This window comes from Ricinus communis, chromosome 8 (assembly GCF_019578655.1).
Source record: "Ricinus communis isolate WT05 ecotype wild-type chromosome 8, ASM1957865v1, whole genome shotgun sequence".
In the NCBI taxonomy this organism is placed as follows: Eukaryota; Viridiplantae; Streptophyta; class Magnoliopsida; order Malpighiales; family Euphorbiaceae; genus Ricinus; species Ricinus communis.
The window spans coordinates 23,708,673-23,733,107 of record NC_063263.1 but is presented as its reverse complement, the minus strand read 5'-3'; positions in this window follow the sequence as shown (position 1 = coordinate 23,733,107).

Genomic DNA, 24,435 nt, shown 5'->3' with positions numbered 1-24,435 from the left:
CCGATGATTCTTGATATGCTTTAACAAGGAAATCATTAGCCAAGATTGTATGGATGAGGACTGTGAAAAGTGTTTCATAGATCTTATTCAAGGTGTTATATAAAATTATCAAGAACAAATATAATTGTTCAATCATAGAGTTGACAACTGCACCCATACTCTATGAATCAATTGGGGTAAAAGTATGATGAAAGGATTAAATTACATTGTAAGATTGTTCACTGAAAATGTTGATTAAAGGACTTTAATCAGTTTTTACACATTTAAGTGGAATGATGCATTGGTAGCTGCCAATCTTGATTCATGAATATGGATTAAGTTAAATTAGTGAATTAATATTGAATTAGAGTTTAATTCATAGTTCACGACATGTTAGAAACTTTTTAGGTGACACAAATAGCTTTAAGCGAGGATTAAAATGAGGCTTTAAGTATTAGGCTTAAGCTCATATATATTGGGCCTAATTAAATGTTAATTAATTAAGAGCTGATGAGCCTTGTAAAATAGGCCTATGATGGATTTATTATCTATGGATTAGATCTTAATTAATCAAAGTCCAAATAGAGAAATAAAAGGCCAACTTAATGTAAGTTAAGGTTTTGTAGTAATCCTAAACCTTTAAGGACTTTGATTAAAAGGTATATGTATAGAAAGATATGCATGGCGCAGCTAGGGATTGATGATCTTTATGAGAAAAATGTTTTCTTGAGAAGAATACCCTAGGTGAATCAATCAATAAGAATAATTGATTCATCACCCTTGCTTGAAACTAGCATTCAATCTTCCACATGTCTTATTAATTTCTTAAAAGTTGTTTAAGAGATCTTTACTTAAAAGCTTGTTTGGATCATCAAAAGAGGCTGGTCACTTGAGTAGCTTTGAAGTGCATCAATAATCCTTGAAGAATCAAGAATTAAGAAAGCAAAAAGCACTCTTTGAAATTTGCGAGCATACTCCTTTTATAAGCCTTCTCCATTTCTTTTTTGTATGTTATGACTACTTTACATCAATGAGATCCTTGGCTGGAATTGAAAAATTATTATTTTGCTTATATTGCACCTTTTCTTATGTTTTAATATCAATTCTCAAAAGTGTTATCATAACCTCCATTGATTAATTTAGTCATAATGGTTGTATAATTGTTAATCATAAAAATGCAAATCTAGAATCTCTAGGCTGTTTTAGAGATTTCATTGGTTGCCATAGCTATACTTTGAATTTTTAAGTGATTCTTATTGCATATGAACCCTAAGAGATGAATTTTCAAATCTCGTTTGATATGGTTTGGATGTTGAAAGTCCATGCCATGCGCATAGACAACTTTAATGTGATAAAAAATATCCAATATCTAATCAAATATGGATGGACAAATTAATTGAAATAAATGTATGTATATTTTTTATAGTGATGTTTTTTGAATATCTTATGTTCAAATTTCTTTTAAAATAATTTGGAATTGAATTATTGATGATCAAAGCAAAACTATACACATACTACACATCCTAATGGTTTGGCATGTGCATGTATGTAAGGGTTTTGATTTAATTTGATTTTGGACAACAATAAATATGATTTTGAAGATGAATTATATACTTAGACTTCTGAAATTTTAAGGTTTGATCTTCATGAATACCATATATACACACAACAAACAAATCAAGTGTTGATTTGATGAGTTATGCACATAGTGTAAGTCTACTTGATGAATTCGGCATATGCATGTATTCTTGGTCTAATCACAAGCCTTTTGAGGAAGAACATCATATATATATATATCATGCATAAGATGAGTTCTTAAAGCAACCTTGAAGGTTGATTTGAAGTCTTGATCATGTTCCTTCTATAATTACCTTATTTCTTAATGATTGCCATGTGAATCTTGATTATCTTGAATTGTTTGATAGAAAATTTGGTTTTTTAATAATGGATCTTGACGAACTCAATTAATTCTGGCATTAATATGATTAATTATCCTTGTTAGATCTTTAAATCTTATTAAATAAGGAATTTTCTTATTTGTAGGAATTTCTAGATGAAGTATCCTAGTTGGCATGTGACTCCTTGTCTTAAAAAACATCCTAGTTGCCTTAGGAATTTAATTACTTGTCCTAATATGATAAGGAGATTAATTAAGAGGTTTTTTTAGTTAATGAAAGTACTATTAATCCTTTAGGACAAGGACATATAATTTTAGAATCCTAGTTGAACTAGATAGTTATCTAAATTAAGGCAAGAGTTTGACTCTTGTCCTAAATCTTAGACATAGCTGAAAATTATAAAGATTAAAGGAGGACTTCTGTTTTAATTTAAGTAATTAAAATTCTCATTAATCCTAATTCACCTAGGACTTATGTCTTAGTATCCTAGTATAACTAGGTTGTTTGTCTTAATTAAGATAAAAATTTGACTTTATATCTTAATGTTTGACTTTGTGTCCTAAAATTTGACTTTATATCTTGAAGCACTTAGTTATCTTAATTCTCCATATCCCATTTAGTCCTAATTCCACACAATGATCAAATAACTTGAATTGTGCTATCTTGATTCTTTTATATGCTTTATATAATTTGATTATATTTGGCGTGATGGATGGTTATGGAATATAAAGACCAATGTAATTGTGTTGAATGGTTCAATGTTTTGAATTGATATTTTTGAAATAAGGATTTTTTTCCTTGTTTTTTCTCTAAATTTCTCAAGGTTGTAAATTTTTTTTTTCATCTAACCCCTTTTGGATGCAACTCAAGGTTTCTCTAAATTTTATATAGTTTTAAATTAATTAGATAGAATTTTATTTTGTAAATTGGATAGAGATATGATGCCAAATAGATATAAAGTGCTTCAAGACTTGGAGATCATGAAGGCAATACTTAGATTTTGACCATCTAGTTATCTTCGATGGCTCGAGATAACTAGTTTAGAAAGTCTATAATCATCCATAGTAGTTTAGCATGCTTATCTTATTTTATGTGTAATGATGTACGACATGTGCATGATCATACCAAAGCATGAAACTCTTATATTCGATATTTGTATGTTCATGCTAAAGCATGAAACCCTTATATTCGATATTTATATGTTCATGCCAAAGCATACCTTAATCACCGTTTAATAACAAATCCCTCATTTAATATTAAGTCACATACTAAGAACATGATTAAGTTGCCTTCCATAATTAAAATAAAGAGAGCCTTGTTCATAGGTCAATTTTTCGAGTCACTTAATATTGCTTATTACTCGGGCATGTTCTGTATTTTAATTTATGGGTCTTATTTGACTATCTTATATAAATCAGATGAGTCACTCATGTTTATATGAAGATAGATGCATGAATTAGGGGAAACATATATGATGTTTGAAACATCATAAAATATGTTTAGACAAACGACATTGTTGCCTAATTGATCTAAAAGTTTTATAAAAGATACAATTAACAAATAGCTGTCTACCTAATGTGTTTTAATATGGTTTGTTGAGTCATTTAAGGTCATAGTAAAATAGATGCGATTCTAGCCTATTAGAGCTCAATCATTAGCATCCTAAATTGATAGTGAGGGCTATTAATTTGTATCGAAAAATAGTGGGAGTTAAGTAATTGGTTGCAAGACCTCTACTAGTTACTTTTATAAATTAACTTATATTCATTTATCTTTATATTGAAAGGTTGTAAGAAAAGATGAGTGGCAATCTATCTTTGTGTAGCATCCTTGACAGCAACAAGCTTACTGGGCGAACTTTCTTAATTGGCATCGCAATGCGAGAATTATTCTCAAACAAGAAAAGAAGCTTTATGTGCTAGACACACCATTGTTGCATCTCCTTACTGTAGATGCACTCAAGGAGGTGGTACAAGAGTATAAAATGCATTAAGAAGATGATGACCAAACTGTTTGTATGATGTTAGGAAGTATGACTTTTAAATACAAAGGCAACATGAGAATATGGATGCTCAAACTATCATTTTAAATTTGAAGGAAATATTTGATGATAAGTCAAGGACTAAAAGGTATAAGACCTTAAAGGAATTATTTCAATGAATGTTCGAAGGTGAATCTATGAATGCACATGGACTACTGATGCTTGGATATATTGAATATCGTGGGCATCTTGGTTTTATACTAGACAATGAATTAAGTATAGACTTAATTTTGCAATCTCTACCAAATAATTATTCACAGTTTGTTATGAACTTTCATATGAATAAGTTGGATACTACAATACCCGAACTTATTAATATGTTAAATACTGCGGAGGGCACCATAAAGAAGTAAAAGGGAGTTGTTCTACTGGTAGAATATTCTACGGCTGCTAAATGTAAGTCTAAGAAGAAAAAGGGAAAGAAATCCTAGAAGCCCAAGAAAGCCTTGATGGCTTTTAGAGGTGTCAACAAGGATAAAGGAAAGTGACACCATTATGGGAAGGATGGATATTGGAGGACTTGCAAGGTTTATCTTGCTGCTTTGAAGGATAAGAAGCAAGAACAAACTTCTAATTCTGAAAAGAAGGAATAGACTAGCTTGAAGGCAATTGTTGCCATTTAGTTTAGTTATTAGTTTTTTTTTTCTTATTTAAAATTTAATAAAAGCTATTTAATTTTTTATAGAATAATTGTTGTTATTATTTCCTTCAATAATATTAGGCAATTGTTACCTTCTTTAGTTAAATGACTTATGTTTCAAGAATGTCATACAAAAGGTTGAATGAAGTAAGAAAACAAAATCATATTTGCAAAAAACCTAAAGCAATCCTAAATTGGCATAAGGGTTATATTATTGTTATTAAAACAAATAAGTAACATAAATAAGTTATGTAACTTATAAATATTATGAAACCAATATTATAATCAAGTTGTTTTTGAAAAGGACACATATGTCGAATTCCTAAGCTATACATGGGATGTATGCCTGCTTTTAGTACGAGTTATGATAAAATATCATATCAAGATTGGATCATGATATGAAATACTTGGATCATCACTAGAATGTCTAAAACTTACAATTACTCAAATTGTTAAAGTTTTATTAGATGATGAAACCTAACTTTCTGAGACATAGTTAGACCAATAAAGAATATTATAAGACTTTTCATAGGATGTATACTCTTATAGTCATTGACTCCAATATGTTCCATTTATAATATATGATCATAATAAATTCTATATAGGATGTAAACTAGTTTGTGATATTTAATAGAAACATGCACAATTAGATAAGCAAAAAAGCTTGATCTAATAAATGTAAGTTTGTACAACACTATCATACTATTGAAATAAAAAGTATTTATTTGGGATATGTTATCTTTGTAGAAAAGGAGTTTTTTGAAAGAAGTAGTGGGAGTTTGATAGATCTTGATAAAGATCAAGATAAACAATTTAACATTAAGATGGAATAAAGCTTGAAGGTGCATAGCATAAGATGCATAACCTTAAGCTAATCATATACACTATTTTAGTATGTAATAGGATACAATATATTTATAATAAATGGAAATCTCTTATGAAATATACAAATATATCTCATTGTTGGTGAGACTACTACACTAAGGCCTAATGTTTGACATTAATTCTTAAAGTTGGTGTCAAGCTATAAAATTCTATTATGGATACCATATCATTTAACCAAGTGAAGATTGTGGTGGACCCATTTAAATGGATAAGATCCATTAAGGTGCAAGTGAGTTTATTTTTGAGAAAAAGTAATTTAAAAGTTTTTGCACAAAGGTTGAGCTACGAAAACTTAATGAGTTACATACTTAACCAAAGGGTTGATTAGTAATGCTATTATAAGTATCAACCTAAATAAAATAAAAAAGTTTATATAAGGGGTTAGTGGGAGTATAATAATGTTTCCTAATATTGTATGTTGTGGATAAATAGATAAAGGAGAAGTGATAAATCCTTTATCATAAAAGTCTACCAAGACTTATTATGAGCGCAGCTTTTCAACACTCCCCCCAATCGATTGCAGCTATGTTGCCGTGTCTGAGGTTGTAACGTACTAGGCTCGATTCGAAAGTGAGCTGTCCGAAAAGTGGACTCAAGGGATCACGACAACCGCGATGACTGTGAATTATCAGAGAAGACTAGGAGTTGCCACTCGGATAAAATAATCGGGACATATAGAGAGGGGCGAAGGATGGCAGCTCAGATTCCTTACGGAGAGCCTAACTTTCCCCTCTCCTCAAATCAAGGATTTTGGTTCGAAAAGTTAGGTACGTGCTAGGAAGGGGTTAGGCACCCCAACACGCATGGACACAAAGTTCGGCCTCCACTATAATACTCTAAGGCTTTTGGTTTCCCTAATCATACTAACTTAGCTTGGTTTCTATCTATTTTAATATGATGACAATTTATTATCTTATTTAAACATGCATAAGTGAGGTAAAGAAATTACTAACCTAGCACATATCTACTAACAAGGAAGGCACATTGGTGCCGCTAATCCTAAGGGAGGTACATTAGTACCTTAGATTTTAGCCAGCATGTGAAGGTGACCAAGTATAAAATAATTTTATTGAACATGTGGGTGTTGGGTTCAATCTTAGGTTAATTAAATGAGTGAGAAATGGAAGGCGAAAACTCACGTTGGTGAGTTGATTGATTTTAATTATCATATGAGGTGATCAATCAGCCTAAGCTCGGTGTACCTTTAGCATGTGAGATAAAATCTAACCATACCAATATTAAATTAAATTCAATTCGAAGAAAGGCAAAGGAGTTAAGGGGGATACAAAACGGATTAGAAAATATAACAGGGAAAATAATATCCTAAATAGTCCAAATCATGCTTAAGCACACAAACATTAATCGGGTCGTTAATCATAAATGAAACCTAAAGTAAAGGAACCCTCATTAGAGAGGATTAGGCCTATTTAGGCTAATCAAACCTGCACTATGAAGACACCAAATTACCTTAGCACTCAAGTATTAGGTCTAAGGCCTTAAACAAGCAAAATGGAAACTTTAATATTTCAAATGCTCCAAAACATGATAAAAATGCAAATTTTATATAAAGAACCTAAAACCAAATCATTTCCAAGCAAAATAGAAAGTAGATATAGTCATTTAACCCTAATTATGTAAATAATACATGCAAAACAAGATTAAGCTAAAAAGTTGACTTATACACATATTAACCTAGAAGCCAACATAAGGCATGCTTATAAACTTTAAAATCTGACCTAAACATGTGGAACAACATAAATGCAATACGCAAAACACATTAGAAGAACCCAAAAAATCCAAAAATGCCTAAAAATGAAACAATGAAGCTTTTGGAGGTTTACCTTGCATGGGGTAAGACTCACACCCACATGGGCTAAATGAAAGCCCACGTGGGATGAGGCTTACCACACATGGGGTAAGCCCACGAGAGCTTCTAAGGAAGCTTCATGGTGGGTTTTAGGCCAAAACTTTCCTCGGGACCAAAATGCAATACTAAATAAGATGCAAATCGCTACAAATATACAATACAACAAGTTTAACTTTAAATTTTAGGCCATCAGGGTATACCTTTGAAGATTCAAAGAGGAAAGAGCTGATTGGAGTAAAGAAAGGGACTTATAGGCTCCTAAGCACATTTAAGAACACCAAACTCCTCTAGATTTCACCATAAGACCTATAAAATAGAAACCTTAAGTATGGAAATATGGGATTTTGTATCTTGGAAAGGGTTTTTAGGTTTAAGAATGCAAGTTAGGAAAGTGGGGTTTTGAGTGTTTTAAGTGGTTATGGTGAGGACTTGAGGTAGGTGAAGTGTAAGGTTGCTGGAGATATTGAGGAAGAAGTCTAGGAAGGGTTTTGGAAAAATGTTTTAAGGTAGAGAATATGATGGTTATATATGATAAAGTTAGGTTTTTAGGGTTTAGAAAGATGGTTGGTGATTGGTTGATGAATTGGATGGTAAAGGATCAATTGTTAGGAGTTAAATAATGTTCTTTAGATGATGAAATGCATACCTAGGTTTCTACAGCCGTCAAAGATAGTCAATTTGAGGTTGATAACATTATAGTTGTTAAACCCACGTGGACTTATCGCCCAGGCCATGCGAGCTTAGCTTTAGGTTAACCCCATGTGGGCTTAGCTAAGCCCATATGAACTTAGATTAAGCCCACATGGACTTGGCCTTGCCCCCACGTGGGTTTATGCTAGTCCACCAGGGTTTTGAGCCAGGTGAGGTTTTGAGTTTCGTTTTGTATTTTTGAAGGTTTCTGAGGGTGCCCCACGTGGGTTTATGCTAGTCCACCAGGGTTTTGAGCCAGGTGAGGTTTTGAGTTTCGTTTTGTATTTTTGAAGGTTTCTAAGGGTTTTTAAGGGTTCTTTCTATTTCATCAATTCATTCCAAAGAATTCCAGTGTCCTTAGGTGCCTTTCGGAGCTTTTTTCCCTTCACTACTTGATATGCTAAATCGTGTTAGCTACAATCTAAGGCAGTGTACCTATCGATGCAGTCTAGCACTAATGGCGAGTATCAAGGTCGTATTCCTCGGGAAAGTGAAAGCCCAGAGTTACTCCTTTGTTCTTTGTTATATTAACCTAAAATGAGTGATGAATACTTTCTAAACTAACTAATGCTACAATCTAAGTTCTAAGGGAGATGCAAGAGTAATTGATAACTAAAATAACTAAGGAAAGAGAGCAAACCCAAAGGGAACCTAAACTAGTTGGCAATCAAACAAAAGATAAAGGATTGTTGAGTCTAATTATGCTACCCATGGACGAATTCTTAACCGAATTTGGTTTCTCTCTCGAGATAACCGAATTTCTAAATCTAATAACCTAAAGTTGGAATCTCTTCCTAACGATTGATTCTTAAATTAGCATTAAGCTTTAATCCGCCTCTATTAAGCTTTGTCAATTCTTAATCCGACTAGTTAATTATCCTTATCTTTAAGCGATTATTAACCAGTTCTTGCTATTCAAAATTCCAATTGCCAAATGGACTTCTCAATCACACAAAGCAATCTAAACACACAATTCACAACGTCTCATGAACAATGCATTATCTTATTAATACTGAAAGCAAGAAGAATACAAAACTAATCCAAACAATCTAACAATATAATACTAAGCCAACATAGTAAAGAAATCCCAATGGATTTAATCAATCTAGCTAATCATGTTCATTATCAAAATACATAAGATTTCAATTACAACAATGAGTAAAGGTAGAGAAAACCCGTTTACACCCTTGGATGAGAGTAAACAGCCCCAATTCCTCTTGCTCGAATTGAATCAATTCTTGTTCCTCTTGCTCGATTTGGAAACCAATCAACGAACCTCGCCCAATCTTCAATCTTTGAAGGGAATCCGATTGAAACCTTGATCCAAGTCTCCTTTTCCCTTGGTTCCAGCTCAGAAAACCCTTAGGGAGAGAAAAATTAGGGTTTGGGACGTTCTCCCCTACTCTCCTTTCTTTTTTCCTCTCTTCATTCTTTTAATTAATTCCCCTGTCGCCAGCCAACACGGCCGTGTTGGGAACACGGTCTGGTGTTCCTGGCCGCGTTACTCTCTGTGGCCGTGCTCCTTAAAAACTTCTTCTTCTTTGATGTTTGACACGGCCAGAACACCAGTGTTGAAACCAACACGGCCATGTTCAGCTTCCTCATGCTCGTACTTAGCTTGTTTCGGCAGCTTCGGCATCCAATTATGCTCTAATTCTTCCCTTTATCATCATTTGACTTCTTTTGGACCTAATGTACACAAACAGACGTATAGGGTGAGTGTTGGGACCAATTCACATCCAAATGTCCATAAAATCAATCTTAAAAATCCCATTTAGATGTGTGTACTTTACGCACATCAAATAACCCCACACTTAGCTCATTGCTTGTCCTCAAGCAATCAAAAAGTAAAATAAGAAAAATAAACCACTAAGAAAGAACACTTAAACTGACAGACAAACTAGAGAGCTCCTGCACATATCCTTAACAAGTGTAAGTCAAACAAAAAGAAACGAAGCAATCAATTCAAGTATCACAACCAAGATGCTATTGATTCACAAAATACTATCTCAACGAAATTATTTAGAACCAACTCTTCACCAGATTCACTCTAAAACTCAAAGTGTTTAAAAGGTAGTGTTTAATCGCTCAATGCATCAACTACTGCCTTACTTACTATATGCTTGCTCTTAAATCCTACTCCTACCACTTATGGAGAGTCAACAACCATGTCAAGAGGTCTTTATAAGGGTTGTAATGGGGATTAGGTAGGGGTAGGTAAATTTGGTAAGAGTTGAACCTATGGTGTTCTGCAATGAAATACATGACCTGCACACAAGCCACAATGATCACAAAGGGTAACCAATGGACAGTAGTCCAAGGTGGGAAATAGGAATCAAGTCAAAATGTTTAGCTCACTTAATTTCTTTCTTTTCATCACCTTTCCCTCTTATTCTTCTATTTATTATTTTTTTCTTTTTTTTTCTCTTTTTTTTTCATAAGGGAAGAACATTCACATAATAGAGTGAATTTCTTTTGGATTGAAGAAAGCTGCTACAAGATTCCAAAGCTATTCCCAAGACAAATTCCCAATAAAAACAACTCATGTGCAAAATCATAACCCAAAGCAGAATAAAACTAAGTGGTAATGGAATATGATAAAAAAAATGGTGAAAGAAGGGGTTATCTACAGAATCAATAAACGAATGAAGGCTATTTGGCTAGAATGAAAAACCTAAGTGCCTCTATCATACCAAAGTGTTAAACTCTCCTTGTGGCCCTCATAAGCATTACCGAGCAAGTTCTAAAAGTAAAGACAGTAATTGACACTCTCAACAAGAAATAAATACAAGCATATAAAGTGTATGCTTACAATTTAGGCTCAATTTCTCACAAGTGTGCTTTTTGAGTAGGTTCCAAACAAAAATCATCAAAACATAATTAAAATAAACCAAAGCAACTTAGTGCAAAACTCAAACTAATTATCTTACATTCTTCCGCAAGACTAAACACTATTGGTTTTACCCAATCACATGGACATAAATAGGATTTCCAAAAGCAAGTCAACAGTAAAAGCATCGAAACAAAGTGAAAAATTTTCAAAATTTTACAAAGAATTGCATAAAGAATAAACAAATAACTAAAATGGGATAAATATCACCCACCCCACACTTGAAGGACACACTGTCCTTAGTGTACAAAATATAAGAAATGCAAAAGGGAAAAGAACTAATATGCCCTGATTATGGCTCCAGAGTGAAAAGAGGTGCATCATTAGGGATATCAGGGCGCTGGCTAGTCTGTGGTAGAAGAGTGGCTGCAAATAATAAAATAAGGAATTAAAATCGAAACTGAAACAAAAATTAAATAAAATATGAAAACTAAAACTAATAAAATGTTTCAAAATGAAAGGGTAAAAAAAAATTAAAAATGAAAAAGAAATAAAATAAAATTTGGGGTGCCTCCCAAAAGCGCTTCTTTTTGATGTGATGAGTCTTCTTAGCTGGACTCATGGTGAAAAGTAAATGGTGGGGATTGACGACCATCCATCCTTCTTTCAAGCAAATGGCTTCAAGTATCCGCTTAAAGGGATAATCGTCGACTTCCTCTTCACGACTGTCAAGCAAGCTGCCAGTATGATGGGCAAAACTCGCTCCTCGTATAATTGCACGTAGTCATGATGCTTTAGGGGCTCTTCCAATTTGAAAGCTGGAGTTTCACCAATTGGAAGGATTGACGGTTGGGCAATTTCTTCAGGAACGTTAATGGTTTCCTTTAGTCCTTGTCTTGGTTCACTTGCTAGAAGAAACTCGAGCTCCTCCAAGACTTCTTCATTGGATAACTCGTGCTCATCCTCCATCATTGAAGGGACTTGTGAAAAATCCACCAAAAATTCCTCTAACTGCAACTCAGCATCATCAACTGTGTATTCCTGTTGGTAGTCTTTCAGAGGGATCATGTTTGCCTCTTCCTTTTCTGGTTCTATCTCCATGTTCAAAGAGTCGTCCTGCACATAAGCATCATCGTCAAACATAATAGATAAACCAGAAAAATTCTCACATGAACGCAGTAGCGCTCAAGTGTTCCTCGGATTCGATGGCGTTTGATGGAGTTCCCAATTGCTCTTCGGCCTAGTAACTTGAAGATTAAGCCTACTTGATGCTCTATGTTCTTAATCGAGGCTTGTTGATCTTCAAGTATCCTCTCCGCTTGTTGGAATCTATCATCAAGACTTGTAATGAACCTCATCATCGGCCTCCTTCGACACTAACTCTTCATCTTGAGTTGAAAGTGCAAGATTAGGGCCGATGTGGTTGTTGAGATTCCGGTGGTTCCGGGCCATCTAAGCTCCATCCATAGGGTGAATGAGTGCTCCACTCTTGATTATAGGTGCTTCCATACGAGTCATTCTACCAATTGCCCGTATAATTCAATTCGCTCACGCTATAAGAATAAAGAGTAAAAATCACTGCACAATGGACAATCATTACTCAAATGTAAACCACAACAAAATTCACAAAAAACTTGAGATGAAAGGATAGGAGTGGAGAGTTGATCGGTAGCCCTGCAAAACGATTCCACTCGAGCTTCTAAAAATGCATGGGTATCCCAATTTTTAGCACTCTCTTGGTTCCTAATCCCATTTTCCAATGCATCATATAAAGAGTTTGAATTTAACATTGAACCTCCTTATCATTCACTACCTGAATCATAAACTTAACTAAATAAATATATACAAACAAAACAAAAATAAAATAAAAAAATAGCTAAATTAACAAATAGAAAATTTCACTCTAGTTTTTAAACATTCCCCGGCAACGACGCCAAAAACTTGATATGCTAAATCGTGTTAGCTACAATCTAAGGCAGTGTACCTATCGATGCAGTCTAGCACTAATGGTAAGTATCAAGGTCGTATTCCTCGGGAAAGTGAAAGCCCAGAGTTACTCCTTTGTTCTTTGTTATATTAACCTAAAATCAGTGAAGAATACTTTCTCAACTAACTAATAGCTACAATCTAAGTTCTAAGGGAGATGCAAGAGTAATTGATAACTAAAATAACTAAGGCAAGAGAGAAAACCCAAAGGGAACCTAAACTAGTTGGCAATCAAACAAAAGATAAAGAATTGTTGAGTCTAATTATGCTACCCGTAGACGAATTCTTAACTGAATTCGATTTCTCTCTCGAGATAACCGAATTCTTAAATCTAATAACCTAAAGTTGGAATCTCTTCCTAACGATTGATTCTTAAATTAGCATTAAGCTTTAATCCGCCTCTATTAAGCTTTGTTAATTCTTAATCCGGCTAGTTAATTATCCTTATCTCTAAGCGATTATTAACCAGTTCTTGCTATTCAAAATTCCAATTGCCAAATGGACTTCTCAATCACATAAAGTAATCTAAACACACAATTCACAACATCTCATGAACAATGCATTATCTTATTAATACTGAAAGCAAGAAGAATACAAAACTAATCCAAACAATCCAACAATATAATACTAAGCCAACATAGTAAAGAAATCCTAATGGATTTAATCAATCTAGCTAATCATGTTCATTATCAAAATACACAAGAATTGAATTACAACAATGAGTAAAGGTATAGAAAACCCGATTACACCCTTGGATGAGAGTAAACAGCCCCAATACCTCTTGCTCGAATTGAATCAATTCTTGTTCTTCTTGCTCAATTTGAAAGCCAATCAACGAACCTCGCCCAATCTTCAATCTTTGAAGGGAATCCGATTGAAACCTTGATCCAAGTCTCCTTTTCCCTTAGTTCCAGCTCAGAAAACCCTTAGGGAGAGAAAAATTAGAGTTTGGGACGTTCTCCCCCGCTCTCCTTTCTTTTTTCCTCTCTTCATTCTTTTAATTAATTCCCCTTGTTGCCGCTAACAAGGCCGTGTTCCTGGCTGTGTTAGGAACACGGTCTGGTGTTCCTAGTCGCGTTACTCTCTGTGGCTGTGCTCCCTAAAAACTTCTTCTTCTTTGATGTTTGACACGACCGTGTTGGTTCCCGTGTTGGGAACACGGCCAGTGTTGAAACCAACACGGCCATGTTCAGCTTCCTCATGCTCGTACTTAGCTTGTTTTGGCAGCTTCGGCATCCAATTATGCTCCAATTCTTCCCTTTATCATCCTTTAACTTCTTTTGGACCTAATGCACACAAACAAACGCATAGGGCGAGTGTTGGGACCAATTCACATCCAAATGTCCATAAAATCAATCTTAAAAACCCCATTTAGATGTGTGTATTTTACGCACATCACTACTCAAAATTCAGTCTACCAGACATATCCTAGTCTCATTATTAGTCTTAATAACGGAGGAGTAAAAGTTAGGTAATAATAGTTCGCCCTCTACTTTAGAAAATGAGTTATTTGAAAATTGATTTTGCATGTAAAATCAATTTTTAGAGAATGAGTTTGAATCAAAGCACTAATAAGTTAGATATTACCTAATAATGATCCTTGGACTTGAAGTTTCATTTGCTGAGGCAAGAAGCACCATTTCACTACTGCGATGAATGTTGTTCTACGGAGAAGACACCATCTTGCCCCCGAGATAGGAGGTGCCACCTCACTATCTTGTGCATGTTGTAGGAATATGGAAGACACCATCTTGCCACTTTGATTGATTGGTAGGACAAAAAGCATCACCTTACTGCCTAAAAAGATTCTAGGAGACACCTAACTGTTTATTGAAATTGTAAGAGATACCTACTCTGATTGCATAGTAGGATAGGAAGCACCACCTTATTGCCTAAAATAATTATGGGATACACCATCTTATCATTTTTTGAAATTGTAGGAGGCACCATCTTGGTACTTTGATTGAAGCAAGAAGCACCACCTCACTATTGATAAATGAGCCCTTGTAGGGAAGACACCATCTTGCCTCAAGTATAGAAGGTACCACCTCACTATTTGCTCAAATTATGAGAGATACTATCTCGCCAATTTTGTTAAAGTTATAGGAGACACCATTTCACTACTTAAATTGAGGGAGGAAATACCACTTCAATATGTTGATCAACAAGCCCCTATAGAGAAGACACCATTTTGCTCGTAGAATAAGAGGCACCACCTCACTATTTGCTCGAGTTGCTTGGCAGAATAAGAGGCACCACCTCACTTCTCCACTTATTATGAGAGACACCATCTCGCCATTTGTGTGATTATTTCTAGATGAAAGTTGCTTAGTAGAACAAGAGGCACCACAGAACTGTCTGCACTTATTATGGAAGACACCATCTCACCATTTGTATGACTACTTCTGGGTGATGAAGTTATTGCAGGAGACACCATGTTGTCATTTGCTGAAGTTGTTTCTAGATGATGGATTTATAGGGGGCGTGGGTGGCTTTCCCCCTTCCTTTGGAGAATGAATGAAGTATGGTTGAATAAAGAAATTTTCTGCAAAGAAAAGTTAGCCTGAAGAGTTGTATCTTGGGCTTGGGTTAGTGGACATGAGTGAATAATGTAAATTTAGCCTGGAAAGCAATGATTTGATTACTTGAGAGGAAGTGGATTGTTTGAGTTGTGCCTATGAGGTACTTCATATCAATTCTAGTTTATTCATGAATGCATGATATGCAATGATGTTTTAGTAAATATGTGTATGTGTGTGTCCTTCTTGGTCTTACGATAAAAAGAACTACTTGATAATGGCAGCATCATTGCTATTTGATCTTTCTGATGTTGTTTTTATCCACTCGGTGCTTGGCTCTCTATTGCCTTCAATGGATACCTTTACTTGTATTGGATTTGGATTATTGTTTACTTAATGGTAGTGAAGCATACATCATGCACAAATGCATATGAGGAAGAGTCATTTTAAACATATGCTGTCATCATAAATATCATATGATGTGAATCCAAGTTCAAAGCTTAAAGAGATCCAAGATCCATTAATAGTACAAGAAGGCCCAATCACAAGGTCCAAATCCAAGAAGCTTCAATAAGCCATATTGGGTTTAATTAGGGACATTTAGAAAGCCCAAGAACTTCAACCCAATAAGGCATCCATGGAGGCCCAAAGAATAATATTTAACTTGTTTTCATGTTAATAACAATTAGGGTTACATGTAGCCACCATACAAGTTAATGTGGTAATTAATACCAAGTAATGACTATCAATGTGGGTAGTGGTTATTAAGAGCCACCATATACAAATTAATGGGGTAATTAATACCAAGTAATGGCTATTAGTGTGGATAGTGGTTACTAAGGCCATTTAAGAGTAAAAGTAATCCTATGTGTATGAGTCTATTTTAGTAGTGTATGCATGGACTTGTACTCTATATAAACAAGTCCTTTTCTTTCTTTTGGAGCATGATTGAATTTGATATATGAAATTTTGTTTGAGTTTTATTGTGAGAAATTTTGTCTTTAATTTCTTGCTTGAACTTTGCGACTTATCAAGCTTTATTCTAGCTTGTGGTGTCAACATCTAAATCTTTGTTTTCTTGTTATTTATCAAACTTTCTTGTTTATGGCATAAGAGGAAATTCAAAGTCTATCTTAGTATCTTTATCCTTGTTGGTAAAGGGGGTTAAGTAGCATCCATCTTCTTACTTCAATCTTTGAACGAACCGAATTTGTGGATTAAATTGGTAATTTCTAGTTTTCTTCTAATTCAACTTATCATAGTGTTTTTGCTATTGGGGAGTTAATTGATGAAACCTTCAATTCCCATCATAAGTGGTATCAGAGCATTGGCTCAAGATTGAGGTTTGCGTATCCAAAACTATCTTTTAATTCTCAATATCTTGTGTTCATCTTATATTTTGCACCTTTTGCCATTTATTGTTCTTGTTATTATTTTTTTTATCTTTATTCTTTTTATCTCAAGATTTTGTTTGCATATATCAAAAAAAGAAAAAGAAATTTGTCCATAAAAAAAAATATCTTTGATATTTTTGTGTTAGATCTCAAATTATATAAAAAAAATTGACTCTTCATATTCCATTGAGATCTATCTTTATAATTCTGTCTCTTTGTGTTCTTGATGATCTATCTTTGTTATTCATTTCTATTAGCCTATTTGTTACAAATTGTTCATTTCTTTAAGCCTACATTATTATTTTTTCTTGTTAGCCTACCTTTTTTTTTTATCATTGATTACTACATTCTTGAAATTTTGTTTGATTGAGAAACTTAGTTCATCTAAGAAATCAAAAGGCAAATTTGAGAGGTAAAAGGCAAGAGTGTGAGATCATTAAAAAAAAAAGAAGCCAAAATTGAGTGTAAACACAAGTGGTATACATCAATTTTGAGTGAAAACACGTGAGGGAGTGTTGTGAGATCGTTTCTTTCTATTTTCTTTTATTAAAATTTTAGGTTTTACAATCATGTCAAAAGACACAAGTTCTTCTACAAATGATCATGTGATTCAAGCTATGCAACAACAATTCGAAAGAATGTTTAGTATGATGGCGGGAGTCAATGAAAAATTGGAAAAGCATGATGGCATCCTTAACCAATTACATGGAGAGCCTAGACAAAGGAGACGTCCACCAATTGACCAAGAGGACTATGAAGGAGAGGATGATTTGGATGATGATCAAGTCACCTTGTTGGGACAACGAATCAATCCTAGGAGACAAGCTCAGAGAGGACATCCAAATGATGATGTTGATCGCAACCTTGGAAGCATCAAAATGAAGATTCCTTCATTCCAAGGAAGAAATGATCCAGATGTGTACCTTGAATGGGAGAGGAAAGTGGAACTCATCTTCGAATGTCATAATTATTCAGAGGAGAAAAGGTAAAACTTGCCGCTGTTGAGTTTAGTGATTATGCAATTGTTTGGTGGGATCAATTTTGCAAGGAAAGACGTAGATATGGAGAAAGACCCGTGGAGTCTTGGAGAGAAATGAAGCAAATCATGAGAAAGAGGTTTGTTCCAAGCTACTACTATAGAGAGCTTCATCAAAGATTACAAACTCTAATTCAAGGATCCATGAGTGTGGAGGAGTATCACAAAGAAATGGAGAAGGCTATGATTAGAGCAAATGTGATAGAAGATCGTGAAGCTACCATGGCAAGGTTCTTGAGAGGGCTAAACAAAGACATTGTTGATGTTGTTGATTTGCAACATTATGTGGAGATTGAAGATATGGTGAATTTGGCCATGAAAGTGGAAAGGCAATTGAAAAGAAAGAGGTATGATTCTAAACCAAATATGGGTTCTTCTTCTTCTTGGAAAAATTCTTGGGGGAAAAAGGATGATAAACCTTTTACTAAGTCAAAATTGGAAGAAACTAAACCTAAAATTGACTTGGGTAATAAGGGAAAGGGTGAGAATCAACCAACCCAAACTAGGGGAATCAAATGTTTTAAGTGTTTGGGTCATAGGCACATTGCTAGGGAATGTCCAAATAAGAAAGTTATGATTCTAAGAAATGGTGATATTGAGTCGGAGAGTGAGGGGGATAGTGATGATGATATGCCTTCTTTAGAAGATTGTAGTGATGTTGAATGTGCTAAGGGAGATAATCTTGTTGTTCAAAGAACATTGAGTTTGCAAAATAAACATGATGTCCATAGGGAGCAAAGGGAAAATTTGTTTCATACTCATTGTTTGATTTCTAATAAGTTGTGCAACATGATTGTGGATAGTGGAAGTTGTACCAATGTAGCAAGCACTTTGCTAGTGGAGAAATTGAAGTTGCCTACTACCAAGCACCCAAGACCATACAAGTTGCAATGGCTTAATGAAAGTGGAGTTGTAAAGGTAAATAAGCAAGTTTTAGTTTCGTTTCAAATTGGTAGATATAAGGATGAGGTGTTGTGTGATGTGTTGCCAATGTTGGCCGGACATATGTTGTTGGGGAGACCTTGGCAATATGATAGAAGGGCTAGTCATGATGGATTCAAAAATATGTATAATTTGACTATGGATGGAAAAAGGTTTAACCTTGGACCATTAACTCCAAAACAGATTTTTAAAGACCAAATGCGCATCAAGCAACAATATGAAGAAATGGGTTCTTCATTGGGAAACTCTTTGGGAAGGGAAACCTTTGAGAGTAAAGAAAAAGGTGAGATGAGTGAACCTAAAAATACCAATTCTCTTGACCAAAATGGGAAACACATGGTGAGAGAAAACAAAGAAGGTTCAAATGAAAGAAAAATGAGTGTTTATGCAAAAATGAGCGATGTGAAGGAAGCTATGCTTTTGAGACAACACATGCGTGTACTTATGTACAAGGAGATTTTGCATATTTCTAACGAAATAACCAATTGTTTGCCTAGTGTTGTTGTTGATCTTTTGCAGGTTTATGAAGAGAAGTTGTATGCTAATCTAAAGAAATGTTGTTTTTGCACTAACGAAATTACTTTTCTTGGATATATTGTCAATGACAAGGGTATTCATGTTGATCAAGAAAAGGTAAAAGTAATTAGAGAATGGCCAACACCCACAAGTGTAAGTGATGTAAGAAGCTTTCATGGTTTATCTAGCTTTTATAGAAGGTTCATTAAGAATTTTTCTACCATAGCTACACCTTTAACTGAATGCATAAAAAAGAATGTTGGTTTTAAGTGGGGAATTGAACAAGATGAGGCTTTTAACTTGCTAAAAGACAAATTAAGTTTTGCACCCTTGTTATCTTTGCTAAATTTTACTAAACCTTTTGAGATTGAGTGTGATGCAAGTGGCATAGGTATTGGAGGAGTTTTGATGCAAGAAGGCAAGCCCATAGCATTCTTTAGTGAAAAGCTAAGTGGAGCAAGTCTAAACTACCCTACATATGACAAGGAGTTCTATGCATTAGTGAGGGTTCTAAAGACATGGCAGCATTACCTTGGCTACAAAGAATTCATAATTCACACGGACCATGAGTCCTTGAAGTATCTCAAAGGACAAGGAAAGCTCAACAAGAGACATGCAAAATGGGTGGAATTCATTGAATTCTTTCCATACATCATTAAGTACAAGCAAGGGAAAGAAAATGTGGTGGCCGATGCATTGTCAAGAAGGTATGCCTTGATCTCTAAACTTGATGCAAAATTATTAGGATTTGAATACATAAAAGATCTTTATTCTAATGATCCTGATATTGCTAATGTTTGTGGGGTATGTGAGAAATGGGGTTTTGATAAGTTCTATAAGTTTGATGGTTTTCTTTTTCGGGAAAACAAATTATGTGTGCCACAAAGTTCTTTGAGAGAGTTACTTGTGAGAGAGGCACATAGTGGAGGTTTAATGGCACATTTTGGGATTAAGAAAACTTTGGATATATTGGGTGACCATTTCTTTTGGCCACACATGAAAAGGGATGTTGAGAGAATTTGTGAGAAATGCATTACTTGCAAACAAGCCAAATCCAAAGCAATGCCTCATGGGTTGTATACACCTCTTCCCATACCAAATGAACCTTGGGTAGACATTTCTATGGACTTTGTTTTAGGATTACCTAGGTCCAAGGGAGGGAGAGATTCTATTTTTGTTGTTGTGGACAGGTTTAGCAAAATGGCACATTTCATTCCATGTCACAAGACAGATGATGCAACCTATATTGCGAATCTATTCTTCAAGGAGATTGTAAGGCTGCATAGAGTGCCAAGGACCATTGTGAGTGATAGGGATGTCAAATTCCTAAGTCACTTTTGGAAGATTCTTTGGGGAAAGATGGGGACAAAGCTTTTATATTCTCTAACTTGTCATCCGCAAACAGATGGACAAACAGAGGTGGTCAATAGGACACTTGCAACACTTTTGAGGGCTATCATCCAAAGAAATCTGAAGAATTGGGAAGAATGTTTGCCACATGTGGAATTTGCTTACAATAGGAGTGTGCATGGTTCAACAAATTGCTCACCCTTTGAAGTTGTGTATGGATTCAATCCATTGACTCCATTAGATTTGCTACCATTGCCGTTGGACAAAGCTAATTTAGAGGGGAAACAAAAAGCTGAATTCATCAAGACTTTGCATGAGAAGGTGCGTGCAAACATTGAGAAGAAGACACTCCAATATGAAAAGCAACACAACAAAGGGAGGAAGCAAGTCATTTTTGAGCCTGGAGATTGGGTGTGGGTGCACTTGAGGAAGGAAAGATTTCCTAACCAAAGGAAATCAAAGCTTATGCTAAGAGGAGATGGTCCTTTTAGAGTGCTTCAACGCATCAACAACAATGCCTACAAGCTAGAACTTCCAAGTGAGTATGGCAATGTTAGTGCTACTTTCAATGTTAGTGACTTGTCTTTGTTTGATGTAGGTGATGAAGATGATGGAGCTGATTTGTGGACAAATCCTTTTGAAGAAAGGGGGAATGATGTGAATCCAAGTTCAAAGCTTAAAGAGATCCAAGATCCATTAATAGTACAAGAAGGCCCAATCACAAGGTCCAAATCCAAGAAGCTTCAACAAGCCATATTGGGTTTAATTAGGGACATTTGGAAAGCCCAAGAACTTCAACCCAATAAGGCATCCATGGAGGCCCAAGGAATAATATTTAACTTGTTTTCATGTTAATAACAATTAGGGTTACATGTAGCCACCATACAAGTTAATGTGGTAATTAATACCAAGTAATGGCTATCAATGTAGGTAGTGGTTATTAAGAGCCACCATATACAAGTTAATGGGATAATTAATACCAAGTAATGGCTATTAGTGTGGATAGTGGTTACTAAGGCCATTTAAGAGTAAAAGTAATCCTATGTGTGTGAGTCTATTTTAGTAGTGTGTGCATGGACTTGTACTCTATATAAACAAGTCCTTTTCTTTCTTTTGGAGCATGATTGAATTTGATATATGAAATTTTGTTTGAGTTTTATTGTGAGGAATTTTGTCTTTAATTTCTTGCTTGAACTTTGCGACTTATCAAGCTTTATTCTAGCTTGTGGTGTCAAAATCTAAATCTTTGTTTTCTTGTTATTTATCAAACTTTCTTGTTTGTGGCATAAGAGGAAATTCAAAGTCTATCTTAGTATCTTTATCCTTATTGGTAAAGGGGTTAAGTAGCATCCATCTTCTTACTTCAATCTTTGAACGATCCGAATTTGTGGATTAAATTGGTAATTTCTAGTTTTCTTCTAATTCAACTTATCATAGTATTTTTGCTATTGGGGAGTTAATTGATGAAACCTACAATTCCCATCATCATAATGATCGACAGTGTAAATACGAGATATAGCCCTTATATGTGAGCAAGTTAAGCCTAGAAGATGTGCTAGGATTCTTTAACTATGCACAATGCCAGATTCTTATGCTATTGGTCCTCTGACTTTAGTTGGGAGGGTGATTGTCTCTAATGCAGATTGCTCATCCATCAAGTGTTTATTACTCCCATACCCTATGGGCAGCGGTTTCGGGCGCACACCTAAGTATCTTTAAAGACTATGGCACTGTAAGGCACTTCAATCTAATTGGGAACACGTTAACTAGTCAGTGAGACTAGCACGGGGATGGGAGTCGCCACCTAGGTAATTATCGAGAAAATTTTACTAATGAGTAGTGTTTCTCAAATTCCACAAGGAAGCTTACGCCACAAAGTCTAGAGACGAATCTGAAAGCCAACTTTCTTATTTCTGTATATTAGTCTTTAATTTTATTGTTTTATAAATTATTCCCTATAAATGAAAGCAATTTATAATTATGGATGCAAAAATACTCATAATATGTCTAAGTCGAGCCCATTTTATTCAAGCCTAGCCCATATTAGAATGGTTAGCCTAATTTACTAGTCAATTATGTATGTAGCCCACTTATTCTAGCCCAGTTACATGTTATACTTTTGATTTATGGCCTTTAGACCTAATGGACTACTTATTATGAGAAGGACTATTCGTTGCGATCCTAATTGAGTCCAAGCCCTAACTACACATGCCAAAAACCGCTAAATCTACTTAGATTTTAGGACTTTAGGCCTAGTTTATGTTGATTAGCCTATTAGACTACCAGATTCATGTTGGATCTAGTTTTAAGCCTAAGTCTATATGGTCTATTTTAATTAATCAGTCATATAATCACATATTTAATTAATTATATAGTAAATAAAATAAATAAAATAAAGTAGAAACTAAAATCTAATTATTACAACTTGGCTTACAACTACGATTGCAAAAGAAAAAGACCTAAAAACTATACAGTAACCGAAATACATAAAAAAAATCATCCAAAAAGCAAAAGAAATATTGGTTGGGCATGAGCAACCGATCTGCTCTATATATAGAGCTGGTCGGCTCAATATAGAGCCAATTGGCTATGTACTGAGCTGACCGACTTTAGGGTTTCCAGGTCAATTTTTATCATTCGTTAGTGTGTTTTCGCATTCGCAAAGCCAAATTTCACATGCAGAAATTAAAAGCTATTAGAATAAAAAAAAAACAGGATAAAAAAATTAAAATAAGAACAACAGTAGTCTATTAATCGATCAAAGCCCTATACTGCTGAAAAATCCTAAGTATTATAACTAACAACAGGCAAATTATTTATGATCATATTAAACATATCCAATTACTTAATTATAGTAAGAAAATGGATCTAAACATATCTTATGACATGTTTCTAAAAACCCTAATTGGCAAAATATCAGATTTCAAAACACTAAATTTCTTATTATAAGATTAAACATCCAATAATCATGCATATTCACCAAAAATCCTAATCTAATCATACTAATCATAAATCAAAATCCTAATTATATTTCTAAAAATAAATAATCAAAATAAAATAAAAAGAAAAGAAAGAATTGATTTTATGATGATGGTGAATGTATGATTAGAGGAATACTCAGGTTGTCACCGTAAATGATGGATTTATGAGTTTCAAGCGATGAGGATGCGATTGAGTCGAAGAATCTATAATATAACATAGATTCTTGATAAGCATCATACTACACATGTTTTCATGCCCGATTCATGCTAGAATCACTTGTCTTTTGTTTCCATTCTCGTTTCAGGTCATTTTCGAAGGACACCATCAATAATCGAGGGAAATACGTGTGATTACGGACCAAAATCCATCAAATTGGGTGAGAACTAGAACCCCGAGGGTTGAGCACGGCCTAGACTCCGGCCGTGCTGAATTACCAAGAGGCTATCCCCAATTGTGCCATTTCAGCACGACTTCCGTAGCCACCACGACCTCCAGCACGGCCTGTGGTGGCTCAAAGACCGGCCACGGCTTGGAAGGAGTCGTACAACAGACTCCACAGATTCAAGATCGCTCGACTTGCGGCTTGAATCATCACACCGGACTCGGCCATGCTGAATCAACTATATTGGCAATTTTGAGTTCTTTTGGAGAAGAGACGAATTTTGGACTCAATTCCAAGACACACACTTAATCAATTCTTTCCTATACCTCAATTGTAGACCTTGAGAGATCAATTTCATCAATTAAAGGAGGAATTTCACTTGTTCCAACATCGAATTGAAGATCAAGACAAACTTTGGGAGCATTCAAGAGGCAACTAGGGTTTGAGATTTCGAATTTGCAAATTTAGGATTTCTCATTCAGCTTGAAAGAGAAGGGT